Below are 25,977 nucleotides of genomic sequence, written 5' to 3' on the forward strand. Positions count from 1 at the left end.
AATCCTTCCCAACATCTGCAGTGTAGAGGTCCAATGCGTGGAGACATCACACACAAGTCTGTGAGCCGGAAGCTGGAAACGCTTCTGAAACACAGTAAGGGCGGCGGAAGCTGTAGCTGACTTTCTAAAATGGGTACACAGGCGGCATACTTTAACAAGCAGATCCGGTAGGTCCAGGTAGGAATTGAGAAACCGCTGAACCACGAGGTTAAGCACATGGGCCAGGCATGGTACGTTTGTGAGCTCGCCTCACCTCAGAGCCGCCACCAGGTTCCGGCCATTGTCACACACGACCATGCCTGGCTGTAGGTTCAGCGGTGTGAGCCACAGATCGGCCTGCTCTTTCAGAGCTGTCCACAACTCTTCAGCATTGTGTGGTTTTTCACCTAACCATATTAGCTTCAGCACAGCCTGTTGTCGCTTGGCCGAGGCAGTGCTGCAGTGCTTCCAGCTTGTGACTGATGTGGTCATTTCGGAGATGGAGGCTGAAGAGGAGAAGGAGGCTGAGGAGGATGAGGTGCAGGAGCTGTAGACCGTGGGGGCAACCCTGATTGACCAAGGGCCCGCAATCCTTGGCGTCGGGAGGACGTGTTCCGTTCCAAGGACCGACTGGGTCCCGGCTTCCACTATGTTAACCCAGTGTGCCGTCAGTGAGATGTACCGTCCCTGCCCACAAGCACTTGTCCACGTGTCCGTGGTTAGGTGGACTTTACCGGTAACTGCGTTGTTGAGAGCACGGCTAATGTTTTGGGACATGTGCTTGTGTAATGCGGGGACGGCACATCAGGAGAGATAGTGGCGGCTGGGAACCGAGTACAGAAGGACGGCCGCCGCCATCAGGTTGCGGAATGCTTCCGTCTCCTCGAGCCTAAAAGGCAACATTTCGAGCGCAAGCAGTGGTGAAATGTGAGAATTTAGTAGTGTGGCCTGTGGGGCGTTGGCTGCATATTTGCGCTTGGGTTCCAAGGACTGGGGTATGGACAACTGAACGCTGCGCTGGGACAAGGACATGGACGTGCTTCCTGATGCTGCTACTTGAGAGAGTGCAACGACAGGTGCAGGGCAGGAGGCGTCTTTGCATGCACCATGGACAGGGGATTGGCTTGCATGCACAACAGCGGAAGAAGCAATGGTGCCACCTGCAGACACTGTTCCTGGACCCTGGGGTTCGGCCCACAAAGTCGGGTGCTTTGCTGCCATGTGCCTGATCATGCTGGTGGTGGTCAGGCTGGTTGTTTTGCCACCCCTGCTGATGCTGGCCTGGCAGGTGGTGCAAATGGCCTTTTTGGGGTTATCGGCAGAGTCTTTAAAAAACAACCAGACTCGGGAAGACCTAACAGTTGTACTGGCAACTTCCTTCGTGTTGGTGTTACGGGGAACGGTTGCCTGCCTTCTGTCTGCGGCCACCACACTGCTTCTTCCTGCCTGTTGGGGTGCTCTGCCTCCCTCCCCCTGTCCTCGCTCTGCATGTCCTCCTGCCAGGTTGGGTCAGTTACTATATCATCCACCACCTCGTCTTCCACTTCCGCACCCTGATCCTTCTCCTGACTTTCTGTCAATTGTGTCTCATCATCATCCACCTCTTGTGACACTTTCCCACCGTCGCCTTCGTGTGACCGTGGTTGCTCAAATATTTGGGCATCGCTACACGCGATCTCCTCTTGCCCCGCTTCAAGTGGACCGGGCGAGAGGCCCGAATCTATAAATAGAAAAGTGAACAGCTCTTCAGAGTGTCCAAGTGTGCGATCAGTTGTCTCTGGGTACTCGGCATGGTGGGAGGAAGGAGGATCAGGGTGAGGAATATGCGGTCCAGACTCACGGCTACTGAGACTTCACCGTGTGGAAGATAGGGTGGTGGTGGTGGCTAAGTGACTGGAAGCATTTTCCACTAACCAACCAACAACCTTTTGACACTGCTCTGGGTTCAATAGTGGTGTGCCCCTAGAAATTGGGACAGGAAGGTTAGGCGAGAAGATGTGGGTGTTTGTTGTGGCATAATTTTGGCTTGCCCACGGCCTTATCCTCGGCCTCTGCATGCACTATTACCATCACGTCCAGTTCCCCATCCCTTGCCACGTGCCTTGCCCATTTTAAATGGAGGACAGTATCTTACACGCTCACTACAAATGACTGAGTTTGGAGCAAATTTATATGTGATCTGTGTGACGGAGAAAACAGAGTTTTAAATACCTGGCCTGTAGGTAAGTAATTTGACCAGCAAACTGCTGTGAATTGCTTCACTGACACACTGAAAGAAATTTTTAATGGAGGCCAGAAATGGCAGTATTTTTTGACAACGTATATGTGAGCCGTGTGACGGAGAAAACACAGTTTTAAATACCAGGCCTGTAGGTAACTATTTTGAACAGCAATCTGGTGTCAATTGCTTCACTGACACACTGAAATTTTTTTTTAATGGAGGCCAGAAATGGCAGTATTTTCTGAAAACGTATATGTAATCTGTGTGACGGAGAAAACACAGTTTTCAATACCTAGCCTGTAGGTAACTGTTTTGAACAGCAAACCAGTGTCAAAAACTTTGCTGACACACTGAAATTTTTTTTTACTGGAGGCCAGAAATGGCAGTATTTTCTGAAAACGTATATGTAATCCGTGTGACGGAGAAAACATAGTTTTAAATACCTGGCCTGTAGGTAACTGTTTTGAACAGCAAACCAGTGTCAAATACTTTGCTGACACACTGAAAAAAAAAGTTAATGGAGGCCAGAAATGGCAGTATTTTCTGACAACGTATATGTGAGCCGTGTGACGGAGAAAACACAGTTTTAAATACCTGGCCTGTAGGTAACTATTTTGAACAGCAATCTGATGTCAATTGCTTCATTGACAGACTGAAAATTTTTTTTAATGGAGGCCAGAAATGGCAGTATTTTCTGAAAAAGTATATGTGATCCGTGTGACGGAGAAAACAGAGTTTTAGATACCTGGCCTGTAGGTAAGTAGTTTGACCAGCAAACTGCTGCGAATTGCTTCACTGACACACTGAAAGAAATTTTTAATGGAGGCCAGAAATGGCAGTATTTTCTGACAACGTATATGTGAGCCGTGTGACGGAGAAAACACAGTTTTAATTACCTGGCCTGTAGGTAACTGTTTTGAACAGCAAACCAGTGTCAAAAACATTGCTGACACACTGAAAATTTTTTTTTAATAGAGGCCAGAAATGGCAGTATTTTCTGAAAACGTATATGTAATCTGTGTGACGGAGAAAACACAGTTTTAAATAGATGGATTTTTAGCGCTGTAATATGGAAAGGACCTGGCTGTATTCTGCAGTGCCAACAAGCAAATGGCCCAGAAAAAACGGATTGCTTTTTAAGCAAATAATGAGGATTAAGATACAAAAAATATTATCCTGGCCCCTGAGACCTGGGCTTATTTCCAGAAATATCTAACAGCAGCAGCCGACAGAACAGGAATGGAGCCTCTTGTGCTATGTGCACTGCAGGCTGCTATATACACTGCCTGCCTGCCTATATACACTGCCTGCCTGATATCTCTGCAGATGGATTAGTTAGTCCTCAAAAGGACTGTTTGTTAAGATGGATATGTGTAATGTATGGTTTTTCTCCCTACACTACCTAATACACAAGCAAATCCCTCCCTGACACAGCAGCAGCTCTCCCTACACTCTCTGATCCGGAGTGACTGTGACGAGCATGGCGGCGCCAGGTCTGATATACACCTGATGACGCTGTGCGGCCAGCCAATCACTGTAATGCCCACAACCAACATGGCTACGGCATTACAGTGCATGGCAGTAAATCCCTGCATGTTCATTGGCTCTCTAAAGAGTGTCAAACATGCAGGGAGGGGACCCGAGTTCCCGCCCCAGCAACCCGGAAATACTCGGCGAGCGCCGAGCTTGTCAATCACCATGATGCTCGGGCGAGTACCGAGTAGTGGCGAGCACGTTCGCTCATCACTAGTGTTGAGCGATACCTTCCGATATTGGGAAATATCGGATCGGATTGGATCGGACCGATACCCAAAAAATATCAGATATCGCCGATTCCAATACCGGAAACCAATGCAAGTCAATGGGACACAAATATCGGAATAAAAATAAACCCTTGCTTTCCTTGTAGGTTAATTCTACATGAAGGAAAACAACTAAGAATAATGTAGAATGTATTACATGAAAAGCCGGCAATTCAGCAGCGGCATACACCGGTACCCGACAATTTAGAAAAGAAAGAATAGAACATCACACACAGATTAGATAGAAACATGTCAGTCACATATATAAGAAGTACAGTGACAGTGTTGCTTACTGTACTTGTCATTTAGTGTAATGGATTTATTAAAAAAAATAACAGTGTTTTCATGCACCGTCTCTTTAAAAAAGCCGGCCGGCAATTCAGCAGCGGTACCCGACAATTTAGAATAGAAAGAATTGAGAATCACACATAGATTAGATACATAGAAAAATGTCAGTCACATACAGTTATATGAAAAAGTTTGGGCACCCCTATTAATCTTAAGGTTAATGTTTTCTTAAAATTGGTGTTTTTGCAACAGCTATTTCAGTTTGATATATGTAATAACTGTTGGACACAGTAATGTTTCTGCCTTGAAATGAGGTTTATTGTACTAACAGAAAATGTGCAATCTGCATTCAAACAAAATTTGACAGGTGCATAAGTATGGGCACCCTTATCATTTTCTTGTTTTAAATACTCCTACCTACTTTTTACTGACTTACTAAAGCACTTTTTTTGGTTTTGTAACCTCATTGAGCTTTGAACTTCATAGCCAGGTGTATGCAATCATGAGAAAAGCTACTTAATGTAGCCACTTGCAAGTTGTTCTCCTGTTTGAATCTCCTTTGAAGAGTGGCACCATGGGCTCCTCAAAGCAACTGTCAAATGATCTGAAAACAAAGATTATTCAACATAGTTGTTCAGGGGAAGGATACAAAAAGCTGTCTCAGAAACTTAACCTGTCAGTTTCCACTGTGAGGAACATAGTAAGGAAATGGAAGAACACAGGGACAGTTCTTGTTAAGGCCAGGAAAGCAGGCATAGAAAAACATCAGAAAGACAGAGAAGAAGAATGGTGAGATCAGTCAAGGACAATCCTCAGACCACTTCCAGAGAGCAGCAGCATCAACTTGCTGCAGATGGTGTCACTGTGCATCGGTCAACTATACAATGCACTTTGCACAAGGAGAAGCTGTATGGGAGAGTGATGTGAAAGAAGCCGTTTCTGCAAGCATGCCACAAACAGAGTCGGCTGAGGTATGCAAAAGCACATTTGGAGAAGCCAATTTCTTTTTGGAAGAAGGTCCTGTGGACTGATGAAACCAAGATTGAGTTGTTTGGTCATACAAAAAGGCGTTATGCATGGCGTCAAAAAAACACAGCATTCCAAGAAAAACACTTGCTACCCACAGTAAAATTTGGTGGAGGTTCCATCATGCTTTGGGGCTGTATGGCCAATGCCGGTACCGGGAATCTTGTTAAAGTTGAGGGACGCATGGATTCCACTCAGTATCAGCAGATTCTTGACAATAATGTTCAAGAGTCAGTGATAAAGTTGAAGTTACGCAGGGGATGGATCTTTCAGCAAGACAATGATCCAAAACACCGCTCCAAATCTACTCAGGCATTCATGCAGAGGAACAATTACAATGTTCTGGAATGGCCATCCCAGTCCCCAGACCTGAATATCATTGAACATCTGTGGGATCATTTGAAGAGGGCTGTCCTTGCTCGGCGACCATCAAACTTAACTGAACTGGAATTGTTTTGTAAAGAGAAATGGTCAAAAATACCTTCATCCAGGATCCAGGAACTCATTAAAAGCTACAGGAAGCGACTAGAGGCTGTTATTTTTGAAAACGGAGGATCTACTAAATATTAATGTCACTTTTCTGGTGAGGTGCCCATACTTATGTACCTGTCAAATTTTGTTTGAATGCAGATTGCACATTTTCTGTTAGTACAATAAACCTCATTTCAAGGCAGAAACATTACTGTGCCCAACAGTTATTACATATATCAAACTGAAATAGCTGTTGCAAAAACACCAATTTTAAGAAAACATTAAACTTAAGATAAATAGGGGTGCCCAAACTTTTTCATATAACTGTATATAATAAGTACAGTGATAGTGTTGATTACTGTACTTGTCATTTAGTGTTAAAATAAAGGATTTATTAAAAAATAAATTGGCGTGGGGTTCCCCGTAATTTTAGTCTGTAGCGAAGGTTAAGCAGACGGCTGGGGCAGATGTTTGAAGCCTGGGAAGGGGGTAATACCCACGGAGCTTCCCAGGCTACTAATATCAGCCCCCAGCTGAATACCTAGCCTTTACTAGCTATTAAAATGGGGGACCCCCCAAAAAATGATGTGGGGTCCCCCCTATTTTAATAGCTAGCAAAGGCTAGGCAGACAGCTGGGGGCTGATATTAATAGCCCAGGAAGGGTGCCATGAATATTGGCCCCCTCCCAGGCTAGAAACACCAGCCGTCAGCCGCCCCAAAAATGGCGCATCCATAGGATGTGCCAATTCTGGCACTTAGCCTCGCTCTTCCCACTGCCCTGTAGCGGTGGCAGTGGGGTAATAGGGCTGGGGTTGATGTCAGCTTATAATGCCAGCTGACATCAAGCCCAGGTTAGTAATGGAGAGGCGTCTATAAGACACCCCCATTACTAACCCCATAGTCAAAGTTAAAAAAAAAACACAAACACCCAGAATAAAGTCCTTTAATTGAAATAAAGACACAATTCTTTATTGTTCTAAATTAAACCATACTTACCATCACGCCCATTCCAGCTGAAGCCAACGATCTCCTGCAATAAAAGTAAAATAATAAAGCAACCTCATCCTTACCTTGCCATGGTTCCCACGACGGCTCCAGCTCTGCTACATTCAAATGACAGGCTGGATCGCAGCCGAAAGCTGCCATCCAGCTTGCCATGTCGCAGACACTGAGAAGCGCAGGCATGCTTGCGCTCCTCAGTGTCTGGCTGTGACGGCATCCAGATGAGCCGAGTTAATGTCCAATGAATTCAGCTCACCTCATGCACGTCACTGACAGCGTGGGAAAATTCTCCTGCTCAAGCGCCATTTCATGATGCGCCATTTCTGGGGCGGCTGACGGCTGGTGTTTCTAGCCTGGGAGGGGGCCAATATTCATGGCACCCTTCCTGGGCTATTAATATCAGCCCCCAGCTGTCTGCCTAGCCTTTGCTAGCTATTACAATAGGGGGGACATTTTTTTTGGGGGGGTCCCCCATTTTAATAGCTAGTAAAGGCTAGGTATTCAGCTGGGGGCTGATATTAGTAGCCTGGGAAGCTCCGTGGGTATTACCCCCTTCCCAGGCTTCAAACATCTGCCCCAGGTGTCTGCTTAACCTCCGCTACAGACTAAAATTACAGGGAACCCCACGCCAATTTTTTTTTTAATAAATCCTTTATTTTAACACTAAATGACAAGTACAGTAATCAGCACTATCACTGTACTTCTTATATATGTGACTGACATGTTTCTATCTATCTAATCTATATGTGATTCTCTATTCTTTCTGTTATAAATTGTCGGGTATCGCTGCTGAATTGCCAGCCGGCTTTTTTAAAGAGACTGTGCATGAAAACACTATTATTTTTTTTAATAAATCCTTTAACACTAAATGACAAGTACAGTAATCAACACTGTCACTGTACTTCTTATATATGTGTCTGACATGTTTCTATCTATCTAATCTATGTGTGATGCTCTATTCTTTCTGTTGTAAATTGTCGGGTACCGGTGTATGCCGCTGCTGAATTGCCGGCTGGCTTTTTTAAAGAGACGATGCATGAAAACACTATTATTTTTTTTAAATAAATCCTTTAACACTAAATGACAAGTACAGTAAGCTGAGCGCTGCCATCCAGCTTGTCATCCTTCAGAGACACTGCAGAGCGCAGGCATTATGGGAACTATTCGATATTCTAAAAGTATCGGAACTCAGTATCGGAACTCCGATACCGTGAATATTGGTCGATACCCGATATTTCAGTATCGGAATGCTCAACACTACTCATCACTAGTCATCACTGCTGCTAGTGATTGACTTACAGTGGTCACATGTCTGTCTGGACAAAGCAGGAACTACAGATCTCATCTATGTAGATCCTGTTCTGTCCTAACAAACGTGACCACTGCAGACATCGCGTTGACCACTGCTGAGGCCAGTGATTGACTCCAGCAGTCACACTCTTGCCCAGACTAAACAGTAAGGACAGAGCAAAGCAGGAGACCTATTGTAACGGGAGCAATGGGGAATCAGTAACATAAGCATTATTTTTCATTATTATTCTTTTAAGCATTCTAAGTGTTTAAAAACATTTTCAATTGCTGGCCCACCTCTATAAATGTGCTTTATAAACTTTACATTTTAAACAGCAGACAAAAATAAAAACTTAAATTTAATCTTTATGTGTGGTAATTGATTGTGATTTTCTCTTATAGCTATTTGTACTGGTGAATTTCCATTTTTAGTTTCTGTGACAGAAAGCTGGTTTATGATAGATCAGATTATTGCCATATTAGCTCTACAGATGCACATTTTTGGAGGGTTCCTAGCAGGCTCGTACTGGCCCACATGAGAACAGGAGAATCCTCCGGTGGGCCCCTATGCAAGAATAAGTCACTTACCCACAACATGGGCAGTAGTTGGCCAATACATTAATTCACTATGTGCGGCATCTGATCAATCATTCAACAAACTACCTAATTTATTTTTATATAGAAGCAGAAGTAAATTTGTGAAAGAGGGTAATATAATATTTGCATGAAGCTGAACACTTTGTCCCCCAAGTTAATATTACTGGTGGGCCCTTGCCACCCCAGTCCGACACTGATTTCTAGTTTACTTTCATGTTTTCTTAAGTTATTCTTCCTAATTGGTATGTTTTAAAAATGCAGAATGCACTACTTTCATTTGGTTTCAAGATTTAATATAGCGAATTAAGTCTTTGGATAATACTTAAAATATGGATTCATTAGTATTCCATCAATATTGCATCAGCATTGTATCTATATTTGCATTCATTAGTAATATTTTCTATTGGCTATAGTGCAACAGATGTAATATTAATGAAATATTGATGCATTTTGTTTCTTCATTATTCATATTGCAGATTCATATTACGTATATTTTAAGATAGTCTTCTGTGAAACAGGCCAAATACTTTACAGTATCTATAGACTTCTATGTAGCAGATGTAGACCAAAAGTGTATCCTTTCAGGATACCTTTAGCAGAATTACATCTGTATACTTAAAGGGGTTTTCCCACAAACAAAAGTACATTTTAATCAATAGATCTTGGAATGATAATAAGTTCCACAATTGGATGTGTTTAAATAAAATGTTCCTGTGCTGAGATAATCTTATAAATGTGCCCCTGCTGTGTACTGTGTAAAGGCTGTGTCTGACCGTGCAGGAACATGGTCTGATCATACCACAGCTCCTGGGCAGGGGAGGATACAAAAGAGTATACCGACATTACAGCACGGAATTGCAGCTGATTCTTTCTTTGATCAACATTAACAGAAATAAACACTTGAAATAGATCACTCTGTTTGTAATGACTCTATATAATATATGAGTTTCACTTTTTGTATTAAAGAACTGAAATAAATTAACTTTTTGATGATATTATAATTTAGTGAGAAGCACCTGTATGACCGCCCCTGAATCAGAGCACAGCATCCAAATAGAGGATAATAATTGGCTGCAGGGTTCATGTGGCCTAACAATGTCAATCAACCCCCAGGAGACCCCGCGCCAACATTGCTGTAATGGCGTCAGTGCAGGAGGTGAGTATATGTATTTTATATTTTACAATGGTGAGTGCTTTATATAAAAAAGGGTAATTAAGATAGTGGAGAACCCCTTTCAGTTTATAATAGTAATAAAATGTAACACAATACAGTTACTAGGTCACTTGTACAGCACAGTGTAGGCCAAACAAACATATCCAATAAGCAATTGCTGTTTCTTTTTTTTCATGTCACCCCACAAAGATTTTTTTTTCATTTTTATTACTAAAGGAATGTGACATGCAGAAGTAGTGTTGTTGCTTTAAAAGCATGCAGTAACTATTAGAAGTAACACAAGCACAGGAGACAGGAAGTGTTGTGCTCCAGAAGCATCCAGCAACTAGAGGGATTAACACAGTCACAGGAGAAGGGGAGTGCTTTAGCAGAGCCCCAGGGGGCATTATGATCTGTATCTCACAGAAGGCAAGGGAACAGAATTCAGGTCAGGAGGGAAGCTAAACAAAGGTCAGTTAGACTCCCTGAGCTAACAGTGTGGAGTATTATCGGCCAGGAAGATAAGGACAGGAAGGAAGCCTGTCATAGAGATCATCTCCCTCATCACACCCTTCCCCTCCTCCATCTCCATGCAGAATAAAGAATGCTGTGTACTATTGAGTCCTTGTGAAGGAAAAGCCTGTGGTTGTGTATTCATTAAAACTGTGCTGTACTGTGCTACAAAGGAGACTGTACTGTTATCACTGGAGCCTGTTGCTCAAAGAGACATTTGCATTGCACTGGCAGTGCCTCATAAAATGTTACTGTTCTACCGTTTATGAAGACTCTTGTCAGATGTGTCTAGTTAGCAGCTGAATCTATCGTGTGCCTGAGGGAAGCTGCAGCCTATGGTCGCCCTGAGTAATGGTTGCTACCCTGAGGCTCCTCCCTTTCCTGAGTTCCCATCCACTTTGCGGAGAGTACATACTGTTTCCTACTTGGCAAGTGGGGTTTTCCCACATCCATTCGGGCCACTACTGCAGTGGTGAGTGTGGCTTGAAATTCTGATGGCTGCAACGTCCTCAGCATTTGGGATGGGATACAGTGAACTTTTGGGGACCTTGGTTTAGGCACTTTTCACTTTTTTCCCCTTCTCCTACATTTATGATATTTAAAATTAATTTTTGTACTGTATATTTATCTATTAATAAACAATCTTTTTTGTAAGCCATTTATACTCCTAGTCTCTGTTTGGTTTTATATATGCTGTGAGTAGGCTGTCTGGGTAAAGCCCGGTTATTCGGGATTCTAACCCGTTTTTTTGGTTATTTGACATGTTGGCTGCTGTTTATAAACCCTTACTGAAATATGGCTGACACCCTCTGACACTGCCTCCCCTGCTGCCCTGTGTTACGGCGGCCTCCACTTCACCCACACTTCTCTCCCTGACATGGTGGAGGAGTGGGTCTTCTCCTTTCTAACAACTGCACCTTTAACCCAAGCCCATCTCTACCCTCCCTTATTCTCCATTCTTTTGAAGTCTACTCCGTCCGCATCTACTCTCCCTCCAACCTCCAAGTGGCTGTCATATACCGTCAACCGGGCTCGGTCACTGCATTTATTGATCAATTCTCCACCTGGCTTCTTCACTTTCTATCTGCTGACATTCCCACCACCATCATGGGCAACTTCAATATCCCCATTGACACCCACCAGTCAGCAGCTTCCAAACTTCTGTCACTTACTTCATCCTTTGGACTTACTCAGTGGTCCTCGTCAGCCACCCATACAGACGGACATACATTAGACCTTATCTTCACTCATCTCTGCTCTCTATCTAACTTCACAACCTCCCCTCTCCCCCTAACTGACCACCATCTACTCACTTTCTCATCCCTGTCCTCCTCTCCTGTCATCCATGTCTAACAATTAGCACACCCCCGCAGAAACCTCGCACATCTAGACACTCACACACTCTCAGATTCGATTCTACCACTGACATCCATATCTTCACTCCATGACACAGACAGCGCCACAGCTTTCTACAATGCCACTCTGCCATCAGCTATTGATGCATTTGCCCCTCTTGTGCATAGCAGAGTGCGACAAACCAATAGACAACCCTGGCCCAATAACCTCACTAAAAAGCTTTGGTATGCGTCCACGGTTGCGGAGCGGCATTGGAAGAAAACACATTCACAAGATGACTTCACTGTATTCAAACAAACAACTCTCACTTTCAAATCAGCCCTCACCTCTGCTAAACAAGCTTGTATCTTCATTATCCTACAATCCCAAACAGTTATTCAACACTTTTCACTCCCTCTTCCGCCCTCCACTGCCCCCTCCGACCCTCCTCATCTCTGCTGAGGATTTTGCCACACACTTCAAAAATAAGATCGACCAAACAAGGCAAGTCTTTATTGTTCAACCACCACCACCCCTTTGTATACCAGACCAATGCCCTTACTCTATAACCTCTCTCTTCAACATCACTGAAGGAGAGCTTACTTGCCTCCTCTCCAAATCACACCTCACCACTTGTGCACTCTACCCCATCCCATTCCACCTCCTTCCCCAACCTTGCTACCACACTTATCCCGGCCCTAACCCACCTCTTCAACGTATCACTAACTTCTGGTACCTTACCTTCTGCTTTCAAACATGCCACAATCACGCCTATCCTCAAAAAGCCATCCCTCGACCCGACCGCTATGTCAAACTATCGCTCCATATTGCTGCTCCCATTTGCTTCCAAACTCCTTGAGCAACATGTTCACGCTAAACTTTCCTCCCATCTCTTATCTAAATCTCTTCAACAACCTACAATTTGGTTTCCGTCCCCATCATTCCACTGAACCTGCCCTGATCAAAATTGCTAATGACCTACTTACAGCCAAAGCTAACAGACAATTTTTTATACTCCTCCTTCTAGACCTGTCCTCTGCCTTTGACACAGTTGACCACTGCCTCCTACTACAGATCCTCTCTTCCTTTGGCGTCAAAGACCTTGTCCTATCCTGCATCTCCTCATAACTTTCCAGCCGCATATTTAGTGTCTCCCACTCCCACACTACCTCCTCATCCTGCTCTCTCTCTGTTGGAGTCCCTTAAGGCTCTGTCCTAGGACCCCTACTCTTCTCCATCTATACCTTTGGCCTGGGACAACTCATAAATTCCCATGGCTTCCAGTACCACCTATACGCTGATGACACTCAGTTCTACCTCTCTGGCCCAGACGTCACCTTTCTGCTGTCCAGAGTCCCAGAGTGTCTATCAGCCATATCCTCCTTCTTCTCCTCTCGCTTCCTCAAGCTCAATGTGGACAAATCTGAACTCATCATCTTTCCTCCATCTCGCATATCTTTCCCACTTGATCTTTCTATCACAATAAATTACATCACACTTTCCCCTGTACCGGCAATCCGCTGCCTCGGAGTAACCCTTGACTCCAGCTCAAAAATATTTCCAGAATCCGTCTTTTCCTCAACCCTCAATCTACTAAACTGCTTGTGCATGCCCTCATCATCTCCAGCCTCGACTACTGCAACACCCTCCTCTGTAGCCTACCTGATAACACTCTCGCACCCCTACAGTCCATCCTTAACTCTGCTGCGCGACTAATTCATCTCTCGCCTCGCTACTCCTCTGCTACCCCACTTTGCAAATCCCTTCAATGGCTCCCAATTGCCCAGCGTATCCAGTTCAAACTACTAACACTAACCTACCAAGCCATCCATGACCTTTCTCCTCCGTACATCTCTGAACTAATCTCCCGATATATTCCCTCACGTAATCTCCGGTCCTCCCAAGACCTCCTTCTCTCCTCCACACTTATTCGTTCCTCACCCAATCGCCTACAAGACTTCTCCCAAATATCCCCCATCCTCTAGAATTCTGTGCCCCAACAAGTCCGACTATCCACCACACTCGGATCCTTCAAACGGAACATGAAAACCCATCTCTTCAAGAAAGCCTACAGCCTGCCATGACCCCGCTGCCTCCTCAACACCACTGAAGCTGCTGCCTTCCCAACACCGGATCTGCGCCTCACCAACACCGAAGCTGCTGCAACCCCCCATCTACTGTCTCCTTCCCCATCATCCTTTAGAATGTAAGCTCTCAAGGGCAGGGTCCTCTTCCCTCTGTACCAGTCTATCATTGTTTATTTGTTACTGTAAGTGATATCTGTATTTTGTATGTAACCCCTTCTCATGTACAGCACCATGGAATCAATGGCGCTATGTAAATAAATAATAATAGGATATTATATGGTAAATTAAATTGTGCCATTAAAAATACAACTCATCCAGCAATAAAACACGTTTTCTAACTGCTAAGTAGATGGAAAAATAAAAAAGAAATGGTTCTTGGATGATGGGAATAAAAAAAGCAAAATGAAAATGGCCACAGCAGAAAGATGTTAGCCAGTGATTTGTAAAGGTAAAATTCTGGTATGCATTAAAATAACCATAGATGCATAGGTCTAATAAGAACATAACTCAGTATTGTGCACGTTTACCATATATGCTGGGAAATCTGCTGATGTATACATGGAACGTATGCACCCATAGTATGAAAAAACAGTTGTCATACACCTTCACTGTGTTTTAGGCTATGTTTTTTGTAACTAGATTGAAAGAGTAGCCAGATACGATTTTCAATACAGAAGAATGAAGCCAAAAACAACAATTTTGTGTTTACTGCTGTGTATATTTTTACAGTGGGAAAAGCTTGATGCATATGATAAATTATATTTGATTTTCTTGATAACCTTAGTATGGAATTGGCAACACTAATATCTGTGGGTTCAGCCGACGGTCTAATGTGTATGGAGGCCTCCCGACTTTCCCTCAACAGAAGATGGGGGGGAGAAATAAGGATTCAACATATCCAACTTCAGACTGCCGATTCTTTTGTTCTTGGTAGGATAATCTGCCGCCAAGGAAGTCTGACAGCAGCTCTTGTAGCGAACACAGGAGCATCCAGCAAAGCGAGCAGCCCTGTGTATGGAGGAGTCGCGATAGATATCAGCTGGCTGAACAATCGTCCATTGCTTGTGGGGCCTCTTAAGCTTCAGTTTTAGATCCAAGTATTTGGTGTCCAGTCCACATGTGTTTATTTAAAGGGGTTTTACATTTTTCCATTATTAATGCTTTACTGAGATGGTGGTACTTTTTTGTAGAATGTTGTATACTAAACATAATTGATAGCATTCTCCATAAATCAGGGTCTAGGCTGCAGTAGTGAGGCTACTTTGATATTGGTATACAATGTACACTAGAGAGTTACATGGTCCTTTTGCATAATATAGGGGAATGTCAACTCAGTAAAACAGAAATTAAGGGATGTGAGTATTGCAAGCGTCTCTCCCCTTTTTCTTCAAAGATCTATAGTGTAACATTCTCAGATGGAGCACTCAGTATGTTGGAATGGTCCTAAGGTACATGGGGCAGCCCAGCCTCTACTAAGCATAGGTCAGTAGTGTGGGTTAAGCAAAACTCACAATGTTTCTGCCCATGAAAGTGCATCAAAACAGTGCAATGTAATTGACTCGCCCCCTGGGCCGCGTGGGGGACCCGGAACCAGGCTTCTGGGGGGTTGTAGTCTCCGTGGCGGCGACCCGGTCCCATGGCTCAGGGTGGTCAAACCAGTGGCAGTCTATTTGTAAGCTTTGGGTTAATTGTCCGACTACGCCACCCGTGGAATGCGGTCAGTGCGAACCGCCGCTGCAAGGCAGACCGCTGGGGCTGATGGTGTGTGCAGCTGAGGTAGTGTGACTCCCCACGGGAAGAGTGCAGCCCCAGGGCAGTGTAGTAGATGGTAGGGGTGATGGTGCGGGCGTCCCAGCACTAGTAGTGCTGGTGCGGCGATGAAGCACAGAGACGTGGGGTTGCAGTTCAAGTTCTTTACTCACAGTTCTTTACTCACAGTTCTTTATATTCCAAGTAACTCCGCCGACAATGACTGCCCGAGCCATGCTGCGTCCACCAGATGCGGGGCTCAGTCAACCCCAAGGCAATTCCAGAGTGTGTCACAGGACTCCCTTCTATTCCTTTCTCTGGCCGTGCCCCACCAGTGACACTACGTCTGTCCAGCTCCCGCGGGCCTTCTCTTGGGAGGGCTTCATGCTCACCTCCCTGACCCTATGTGGTGTGCCTTTCTAGTAGGTGTAGCGAGGGGTCGCACCAAGATATGATCACGACCGCCGGTCCTTGGCTGAGGATTAGTCACCTCCACCAACTTGGGATCCGGTACCCTGTTCTGCCAACCCGTCACCCGTCACCCGCAATCTCCTGGGCCTTTGGGGTTCCTTCTGCCCTCGTGTCTCTGGGCCTCTCTGGGCGTTCTGTTCCTTCCTTCCTTTCAGTATCTGTCCTCTCTGCTGGTTCTGGCCTCCACTCCAGGCCTGCCTCGTGGAGCTGGGCCCAGATTGAGCCACAGCTCCCTGTCAGCCCTCTCTGGCTGAACTCCTTCTCTTCTCCAACTCTCTGTCTGAACTCACTTCTTCTACTCCAGTGCTGGCTGGGCCCCACAGGCTAGGCCCGCCTCCGGAGCAGAGCTCCACAGAGGCCCTGCTCTGTCACTTCCTCTCTCAGACTGAACACTGATCTAAGATGGTGCCCACCTTATATACCTCCCTCTCTGTGTATGAGCCCAGGTGACTTGCAACCAATGGGCTCCTACCTATGCCCATAAACCCTCCCCTCCTGCTCCTACATCACTGGGTTTTCCTCCCCCCTCCACACTCCAGCCAGGGACAGATTCTGTCGTGCCTGCATTACTGTCTAATGGGAGCACCGTTGAGCTGTCCCTCGGAAATGGGGTGTATGTGATGCATGCAGCTAAACGAGCCCTGGTCCACACTCCATCCTTACCCGGGAGAGGAATATCACACCTCTGGCAGAGGTGCAATACCCCTGTAGCGGCCGAACCCTCGGGGCGCTACATAATTTTCTTTCATTTTACAGAGATAAGCTTGAATTAAAATATCATGTAGATGGTATCATACAGAGAGAACTCACTTCCTTTGTAAGTTTTTGTGGCTAGAAAGTTTTATATCTAACATATGTATCTGTAAACCTTATACTATTAAAAAACACAAGCCTTATTAAACATACTCATTAAAGATATAAACATCACCAACACACAGTGGCCTTAATTCAGCAAAGCAATTATGCCAGAATTCTGTTGTAAACTGCTTTGAAGACACAAAAGATTTGAGTTGTGCAAAAATGTTGTGAGTTTTGGCGTTTTCACACCAGTTTTACCCAGATCCGCCAAAATGGGCAGAGCCTGGGTGAGACGTGGGCAGAAAAGTGGGTGCAGTGCCACAGCTAATCTAATTCATGACCGGCTGCGGTTAACCATATGCCAGAAATCATAGTCCAATCCCAAAGTGGAGTAAGATTTGTGGTGTGATGCACAGAGATGCATGCCACTGGTCAAACGCTCCTGACTCATTAAGATGCATGTGATTCCAGCACTCAGATCTTAATAAATTGGTGCCAATGTATCGAATAGATAAAAAAATAGAACTGAAATTAGAAAGACTAGAGGTAATATTGTGGAACTAATCAAAAATAACTTGGATAATAATGCTTACAGGATATCAAACATGTGCAGAAAACAGATGAAAGCATATCATAACTATAAATTATTAATAAAGTCTCTACCGAGGAGGATGGCATGCTTGTTAGTGTGCATTAGTGACACCCTGATCTTTGATTGCTTTCCCTATCCTTTCCCTATCCTTTCCCTAGTCTTTTCTAATCCCATACAGGATGTTTAGAGAAATAGGGTGGTTAGTTATGATAGTAATTTGCACAATAAATATATCTGAGATAACAGAAATACAGCTATGACCAGTTGTACTAATACATAGCGTAGTAAATACAGTAAAAAGCCGAATTTGGACAAGTCTGATATCTACAGTGGATATGGAAAGTATTCAGACCCCTTTAAATTTTTCACTCTTTGTTTCATTGCAGCCATTTGGTAAATTCTAAAAAGTTCATTTTTTTTCTCATTAAAGTACACTCTGCACCCCATCTTGACTGAAAAAAAACAGAAATGTAGACATTTTTGCAAATTTATTAAAAAAGAAAAACTGAAATATCACATGGTCATAAGTATTCAGACCCTTTGCTCAGTATTGAGTAGAAGCACCCTGTTAAGGGGACGGTTGCAAACAACATTATTAAATAATGGAAAGCAACCGAACCCGGGGTCCGCGAGGCAGCCTGGAGGACTGCGGCCGAACACCTTCCGGGTAAGAAGGTAAAACAACCAACTGAAATAACAATCCCTTCCGTGTTACTGCACACCGGAACGGGAATAGGGATTCGCACTATCTCCGTTAGCTGCACGAGAGATGTGCGACAAATAATGTATCCATAGCCCTGTTTACTTGCACAGGGACTACGCAGCAGGTGCTAGGATGCGTGTGTGATTCACGCCGGCGTATACGTGCTCCCAGCCGGTGTGCTACCGGACTGAGGAGTATCTCTCCATGTGGCTTACAGGCGGTGCCGGGAATACGGCGTCTGCAGACTGCTCGGGGTGTATGGCGACCAGGCTGTCAGATGAAGCTACCTGCCTCCCTCCATCTAAGGCTGCCTATCCCCCGCTAAACCTGCCTGACAGAAGCTAAAGCACACGTGGAGCCCAAACGACCAAGCGTCCACACAATAACACCATCATAGCTCAATGATCAGAGCGCGCCGCCATATTTGTGGGCGGGCTATTTAAAGATTAAGCCCTGCCCACCGTCACATTATTGGTGACGTCACCCGCGACTAATCAGGCGGTGCCAGGTCACTGGTTCAGCTGACTCCCAAACCACCAATTACGGTCCACTATGCCACGGGCTTGCTCAGTGCAGTGAATCCTGGACTTAGGCTGTAGCAGCCCTGTTTCCCTCTGCAACCTATGCTTCATGTTGCTAGGAACAAAGACCCAAGAGACAACCTGTACATCTTGTGCACCAGCTAGGCATTGGGGCTGATGACAATGCTGAGCAGCATCAGCCCCAGCTGGACTGGAATGGGAGACCACAGAATCCACTGATGGTTCTGAACCCATTTCGTATCCAGCAAACACCTGACGCCTAACACACTCTTTTGAGCTAGTACAGCCATGAGTCTTCTTGGGAATGATGCAACAAATTTTTCACACCTGGATTTGGGGATCCTCGGCCATTCTTCCTTGCAGATCCTCTCCAGTTCCGTCAGGTTGGATGGTGAACGTTGGTGGCCAGCCATTTTCAGGTCTCTCCAGCGATGCTCAATTGGGTTTGGGTCAGGGCTCTGGCTGGGCAAGTCAAGAATGGTCACAGAGTTGTTCTGGAGCCACTCCTTTGTTATTTTAGCTGTCTGCTTAGGGTCATTGTCTTGTTGGAAGATGAACCTTCGGCCATGTCTGAGGTCCACAGCACTCTGGAAGAGGTTTTCATCCAGGATATCTCTGTACTTGGCCGCATTAATGTTTCCTTCAATTGCAACCAGTTGTCCTGTCCCTGCAGCTGAAAAACACCCCCATAGCATGAAGCTGCCACCACCATGTTTCACTGTTGGGATTGTATTGGGCAGGTGATGAGCAGTGCCTGGTTGTCTATACACATACTGCTTAGAATTATCACCAAAAAGTTCTATCTTCGTCTTATCAGACCAGAGAATCTTATTTCTCATAGTCCTTCATGTGCTTTTGAGCAAACTCTATGTGGGCTTTCATATGTCTTGCACTGAGGAGAGGCTTCCATCTGGCCACTCTGCCATAAAGGCCCGACTGGTGGAGGGCTGCAGTGATAGTTGACTTTGTGGAACTTTCTCCCATCTCCATACTGCATCTCAGGAGCTCAGCCACAGTGATCTTAGGGCTCTTCTTTACCTCCTTCACCAAGGCTCTTCTCCCACGATTGCTCAGTTTGGCTGGACGGCCAGGTCTAGCAAAGTTTCTGGTGGTTCCAAACTTCTTCCACTTAAGGATTATGGAGGCCACTGTGCTCTTAGGAACCTTGAGTAATGCAGAAATTCTTCTGTAACCTTGGCCAGATCTGTGCCTTGCCACAATTCTGTCTCTGAGCTCCTTGGGCAGTTCCTTTGAGCTCATGATTCTTATTTGGTCTGACACGCACTGTGAGCTGTGAGGACTTATATAGACAGGTGTGTGCCTTTCCAAATCAAGTCCTATCATTTTAATTAAACACAGCTGGACTCCAATGAAGGAGTAGAACCATCTCAAGGAGGATCACAAGAAAATGGACAGCATGTGACTTAAATATGAGTGTCTGAGCAAAGGGTCTGAATACTTATGACAATGTGATTTTTCAGTTTTTATTTTTTAATAAATTTGCAAAAAATTCTACATTTCTGTTTTTTTCAGTCAAGATGGGGTGCAGAGTGTACTTTAATGAGAAAAAAATGAACCTTTTAGAATTTACCAAATGGCTGCAATGAAACAAAGAGTGAAAAATTTAAAGGGGTCTGAATACTTTCCGTACACACTGTACATATGCAGCAGGCAAGTAATTTTGGCAAAAAAAATTACTTCCAATGCTATCACAATATCATTATTGCATAAAACATGCAAGGCAAACAATAATAATAGACGTTCATCAAACCTTAAATCAGTACAATTGCAGGCCAATCGCAATCAAGTAGTATTAGTCCAGTAGAGAAAGGCAAGATGTGAACTATTCCCAGACAAATGGGAACCCTGGACAGCAAAAATATAAATATCACATATATCTTCCCCAATGTGCTTCCCTTTCCAAATACTGGGATCATCAGGGAACTCTGCAGGGCCACCAGAAGGGAAGCACTCCAGAGAGCAGGCACATCAGTGCCACAACTAGGAATAGCCTTTGTCCTCTTTCCTTCTAGTGGTCCTGCTTGTCATTAATATTAGATCAGTATAGATCGGAGGGGGTGACACCTGCCACCACCATATTACAAGCTCTGATGGCGGCCAGATGTAAACACTTTGAATGGAGCTGCAGTATACAGTAGTGTAGAACACCTCCCATTCAAAAGAACCTAGCAGCAGTTACTACACACTGAATGAAGCTGTGGCTCACTTGTAACAGCTGATCAGTGGGGGTGACGGATTTCAAACTCCTCCATTCTGAGGTCGATGACCTATCCTAGGTCATCAATATGGTGTGAGCCTACAAACCTTTTAAAAACCCTTTAAAAGCATGACTAGAGTAGGACACTATTTTCATGTTGGACATAGATGTAATTTGTGCGCTGCCCATTTGCAGAGCAGACCCATTAGAGTGGATTAGACTGCAAATCAGACCAAGTAGTACAGAAGTTTTTCTCTGCATATCACGAGACCATCAAAATACTTAAAGAGCCATAGGTCATAGTCTATAATGTGTCCATGTACTTTTTATTTAAAAAAATGCATTGTACATTTACAACAAAGCATACTATACGTATTATAAATCTACCACAAAATATAAAGTATATAAAATATCAATAGTAAAAAAAGCATAATACTGTTAGATGGTGCTCTCAGGAACTATGTGGAGGATAATCACTGTTCTCTACTGTGCAAGTTAACCCTCAAATTCGGTGATGGTCTCTGCAAGTGGGACATTTAGGCATCTTATACAAATGCAGCTCCAAAACCCACTAACACAAACTCTACAGGGCTGCCAATTATAAATTCACAGACCAAGCCAAAATCACAGACAGACGTTATTTTATGGACAACCCTGACTCTCTGCTAGTATTGAAATCATGTTAAAAAAGAGATTTCAACATTTTGAAGAGAAGTCACAATGTAAATATATATTTTTCACTAACCTAATTTAAGTTTACTATTTAAACCAATAAATTTTATGCTAGACATCAATTTTTTATTTAACATTTTTTTGTATTATAATTAATATATTTTTATGTATAAATACATACACACACAAAAAAACACACTGAGACATAGACACACACACAGATACACACATTTTTTTAAATACAATAACCAGTGGCCAAAAGAATCCCGTTTTACCCAATCCAAAATAAAACATAACTTTTGTTAAATTAAAACTATGAGTAACTAGTGCAAATCATGTTACAATGCACATTAAAATTACACTGTTCATTGTTGGTCCTATCTATGTTTAAATGTATCCCAAATGGTCAAATTCCTACATTATTTGGCTCATTCAACTGTAATATACATATGGTTAGGTCTACCTATTTGTAGTTACATAGGTGTGCAGCTCTAATAACCACAACTTGTATAACTAGCATAAATTAAAAAAACAAACACACACACATATAAACACACACAAACAAAGACACTCACACACACAAACACACACAGTCACAGACACACACAGTCACACACAGGCAAACACTCACACAAAGACGCACACAAACACAGACAGTCACACACACACAGTCACACACAGACACAGACATATAGACACACAAATACAGACAGTCACACACACACAAACGCAGACACACACACACGTCACACGCAGACAGACACAAACATATAGACACACACAAACACAGTCACACACACAAACACAGACAGTCTCACACACACACACAGTCACACAGAGACACAGACATATAGACACACAAATACAGACAGTCACATACACACAAACGCAGACACACACACACATCACACACAGACAGACACAAACATATAGACACACACAAACACAGTCACACACACAAACACAGACAGTCATACACACACAAACACACAGATACACACAAACACAGACAGTCACACACACACAGAGAAACATACAGTCACACATACACAGACACACACAGTCACACACACACAGACACACACACACACTCACACACAAAGATGCACACAAACACAGACGGTCACACACAAACACAGATATATAGACACACACAGTCACAGACACACAGACACACACACACTGTCACACACAGACACAAACATATAGACACACACAAACACAGTCACACACACAAACACAGACAGTCTCACACACACACATAAACACAGTCACAAACACAGACACACAAACACAGTCACACACAGACATACACAGACACATATACACAAACACTGTCACACACACAGTCACATACAGACAGACACAAACATATAGACACACACAAAGACATACACAGTCACAGACAGACACACACTGTTTTGTCTAGACCTTTATTAAAAGTGTAGAGCATGTCAGAAACAACCTAAAATTTTAACACAAATTATGCCATTAAAGTGGCTCACTTTTGATGTAATCCCATTTTTTTTTCACAGCTAAAGTTGCATTTTTTAACATACATTTTTTTCCATGTGAATATTGTTAAACATAATACAATTCCTTCTGCCTGTTCTTCCTTTGCTTACAGATCTGTAGCTTAGATTATACTGCGTGATCTGAGAGGATTATGGTGGATAAAAACTTGCCTTCCTCAAACGTCACTTCCTAGCAGTCATTTAGTAAATGGAATTTCCCCTTTTAAACTATTACTGATAGAAAATAGAAGATAAGTGACGAATGCTGCAGAATGCCGAGCTGCTACCATGATGCTGCTGCACCGACACCGAGTGCGGTCTGCAGGGAATTATGTGACAAACGCCTGGGGAGACGTGTATATTCATGGCATTGTGCTTGTGACGTCAGTCTCACCTCCAACCGTAATGAATACATTGTGACTGCACGTTATCATGTGAGAGCAGCACATTGTTAAAGAGCACCGCTCGTCATAGCCACATGCAGCTTTATTATGTACCTCCAATGAATGAAACATTACCGTCACAAATTACCCTCCATCAATTACCATGTCACTTGTACGTTTAGGCCATGCTAAAGGATGAGGACATTTCCCTTTATGATGTATGTCATCATCATATGTCTAAAACCTCAGACATCACAACGTGGCAGTCTGTGTTCTAGGTCAATTGTTATAATCCTATTGTATAAGCGTTACATATATGCTTATCGAAAGCCTTTAAAATGGAGGGAAATGGGCGGAAATGGAGGGAAATGCAAGAAATTTAGTCGAATGACAGGGGATAGAATATTTAGTCGAATGACAGGGGATAGAATACACAATTTATAAAGGACGCGTCCAGTGACAGCACAAGTCCTGGTGCCCTGCAGTGAATCAGTGAAGGACAGCTCCATCCAGCATCCATTCAATAGAGCTATCATGGGATGTAAGCATGCTGCTGTTTACATAGGGCTGACAGCAAGGCTTATACACCGCACATCATGACTTGCCGCCTTATTGTATTTGCAGCCAGGGAAACTTATATATGAAATCAGGGTAATAAATATGGTCTAAGCACAAGAAGGTACATGCCGCTAGTCACTATTTTTTACATAAAACAAGGTTGAGACATTTAGACACATAGATGTTGAGGGTGAAATGGTGAGAATGGGTGTTACCTGGGTCCTGGAGCAGTGCAGCTGGTCCGATAGGGATGACCGGGCAGTACATCCAAAGGTAGATTCCTGTATCACAATCTGATCTGGATGGGGAGATGTGTAAGTGCCAGCCGGCCAAGTGAATATGTGTGCTCTACTGAACAGACAAAGGATTGCATCAGACTAGTGTGCAGCATGTGTGCTGGGGAGTCAGTGTAAGATGAAGCATCCTGCCTGCCTGCTTATTAGAGCTCCCCATGCTGGTAGCTACACTGAACAGGATTAGGTCCACCTTAAGAATCTGCTCATTTGATTTGAACATGAGTCACATGAAAAAGAGAAAGAAAAAATAGGGCCGGCACACCTTTAGTATTAAATTAATGTACAGGTGCACAAATACGCTATGTATATGGCCAATATGCAAACATATACACGATGGATCAGCACACTGCAATTAATGAATACATGAACTTCAATATTGCTGTAAATTTAGAAAATGTAAGGTACTTAGCATCTTTTGATCAAAGAATACAAATCGACCCATCCTTCCCAAACAAGGTTTTAATAGCATCTATGTCTGATTTCATTTTTACTCCCCATTCAGATGATGCCTGGCTTGGCACATGGACATCAGTGATAGAGACCATCCATATTTAGGTACACCTTGACGTGGTTGGATGGCTTTTGCGCTCATTAATGAAAACACACTAAGTACTGTGTGTGTTTAACGTTTACAGCAATATTGGAGTTTGTTTGTTCATTAATTGCAGTGTGGTGACACATGGTATGTGTTTATGAGTCACATGAAAAGTCTTTATTTTCTCATTTTCTCTAAAGTATCTATGAAAAGTCTCCTTTATTTTCTCTAAATTATCTGCCTCAATCTTAAACTATTTTTGTAAAATTGTAAATTGTACGTGCCATACTTGGGATTTTTTTAGGCAGTGAAGAAAATTTCTTAAAACAGTAAAATAATCTAATTAGCTTACTGGAAACATGAGAACGGTATGTTTATTGAAATATGTAATTATTTTATTACTTTTCCTCCCCAGGAAAACAACCTTTAAACTAAAAACATGTCAGCACTGGAAAAATACAAAAACAGCTCAACATTCTTGATGGCCGAGTCTGATATTTGCACAGAAGCCTAAATACAGAGTGATAGCAAACTGAAAACTGATAGTACAGCATCCAGGGAGTTTTTATAAAATAATCCAACTTTATGTAAACTATATTAAAATCCGCACGGAGCCAGTGTTTATGGTCTAGCCGACATAATTTGGATTGCATCAGTCCTTACTCATGCACTGGAAACATAGGTTAGAAGTTGATCAAGCCAACATTTGTGAATCTTCACATTCCAAAAAAGCTGACTTTCTATCACATGTGTATATCAGATTAGGAAAATAACTAATAGAGAAATAAGGAATATTGGATTAGAAAATTTAAAAATAAAGAGATAAATAAAAAACAATATTCATATAGAAAGTAAGAAGTAGAGTAAAAAAACTCCAGCACCTTCTCCATATCCATAACAAGAAATGTAAAGTTAAAACGTCCATTTTATTAGTTATATTAAAAAAGCGGCATATGTAAGGCAGACCTTATGCGTTTCGAACCAAACAGGGGTTCTTAATCATAGGTTACATTGCTGTAGTTAAAAGACATATATATACATATGGACTGAAAACAAAAGAGAAAAGAGGGTGAAGACAACAAAGAACAGGAAGTTCATTAGTGAATGAAAAACCTCCTGAGGATAATTCCTCAGTAATATGCATAAATTAAATTTATGTGCATGGTATGCTAGCAAATTAT

General features: G+C 43.3%; 1 protein-coding gene across 1 annotated transcript in view; it reads right to left on the bottom strand.

Moving 5' to 3' along the window:
• The window catches only part of SLC38A1 (solute carrier family 38 member 1), a 101,108-nt gene extending 76,660 nt beyond the window's left edge, over positions 1-24,448 (bottom strand). The window contains exon 1 of the mRNA XM_073651846.1: positions 24,181-24,448. The gene's annotated coding sequence lies outside the window, so the exon portion shown is untranslated. The remainder of the gene's footprint in view (positions 1-24,180) is intronic.
• Positions 24,449-25,977: the final 1,529 nt, after the last annotated feature.

Source organism: Phyllobates terribilis, unplaced genomic scaffold (genome assembly GCF_046119375.1).
Source record: "Phyllobates terribilis strain yellow unplaced genomic scaffold, ASM4611937v1 Scaffold_11__3_contigs__length_659146591, whole genome shotgun sequence".
Classification (NCBI taxonomy): domain Eukaryota; kingdom Metazoa; phylum Chordata; class Amphibia; order Anura; family Dendrobatidae; genus Phyllobates; species Phyllobates terribilis.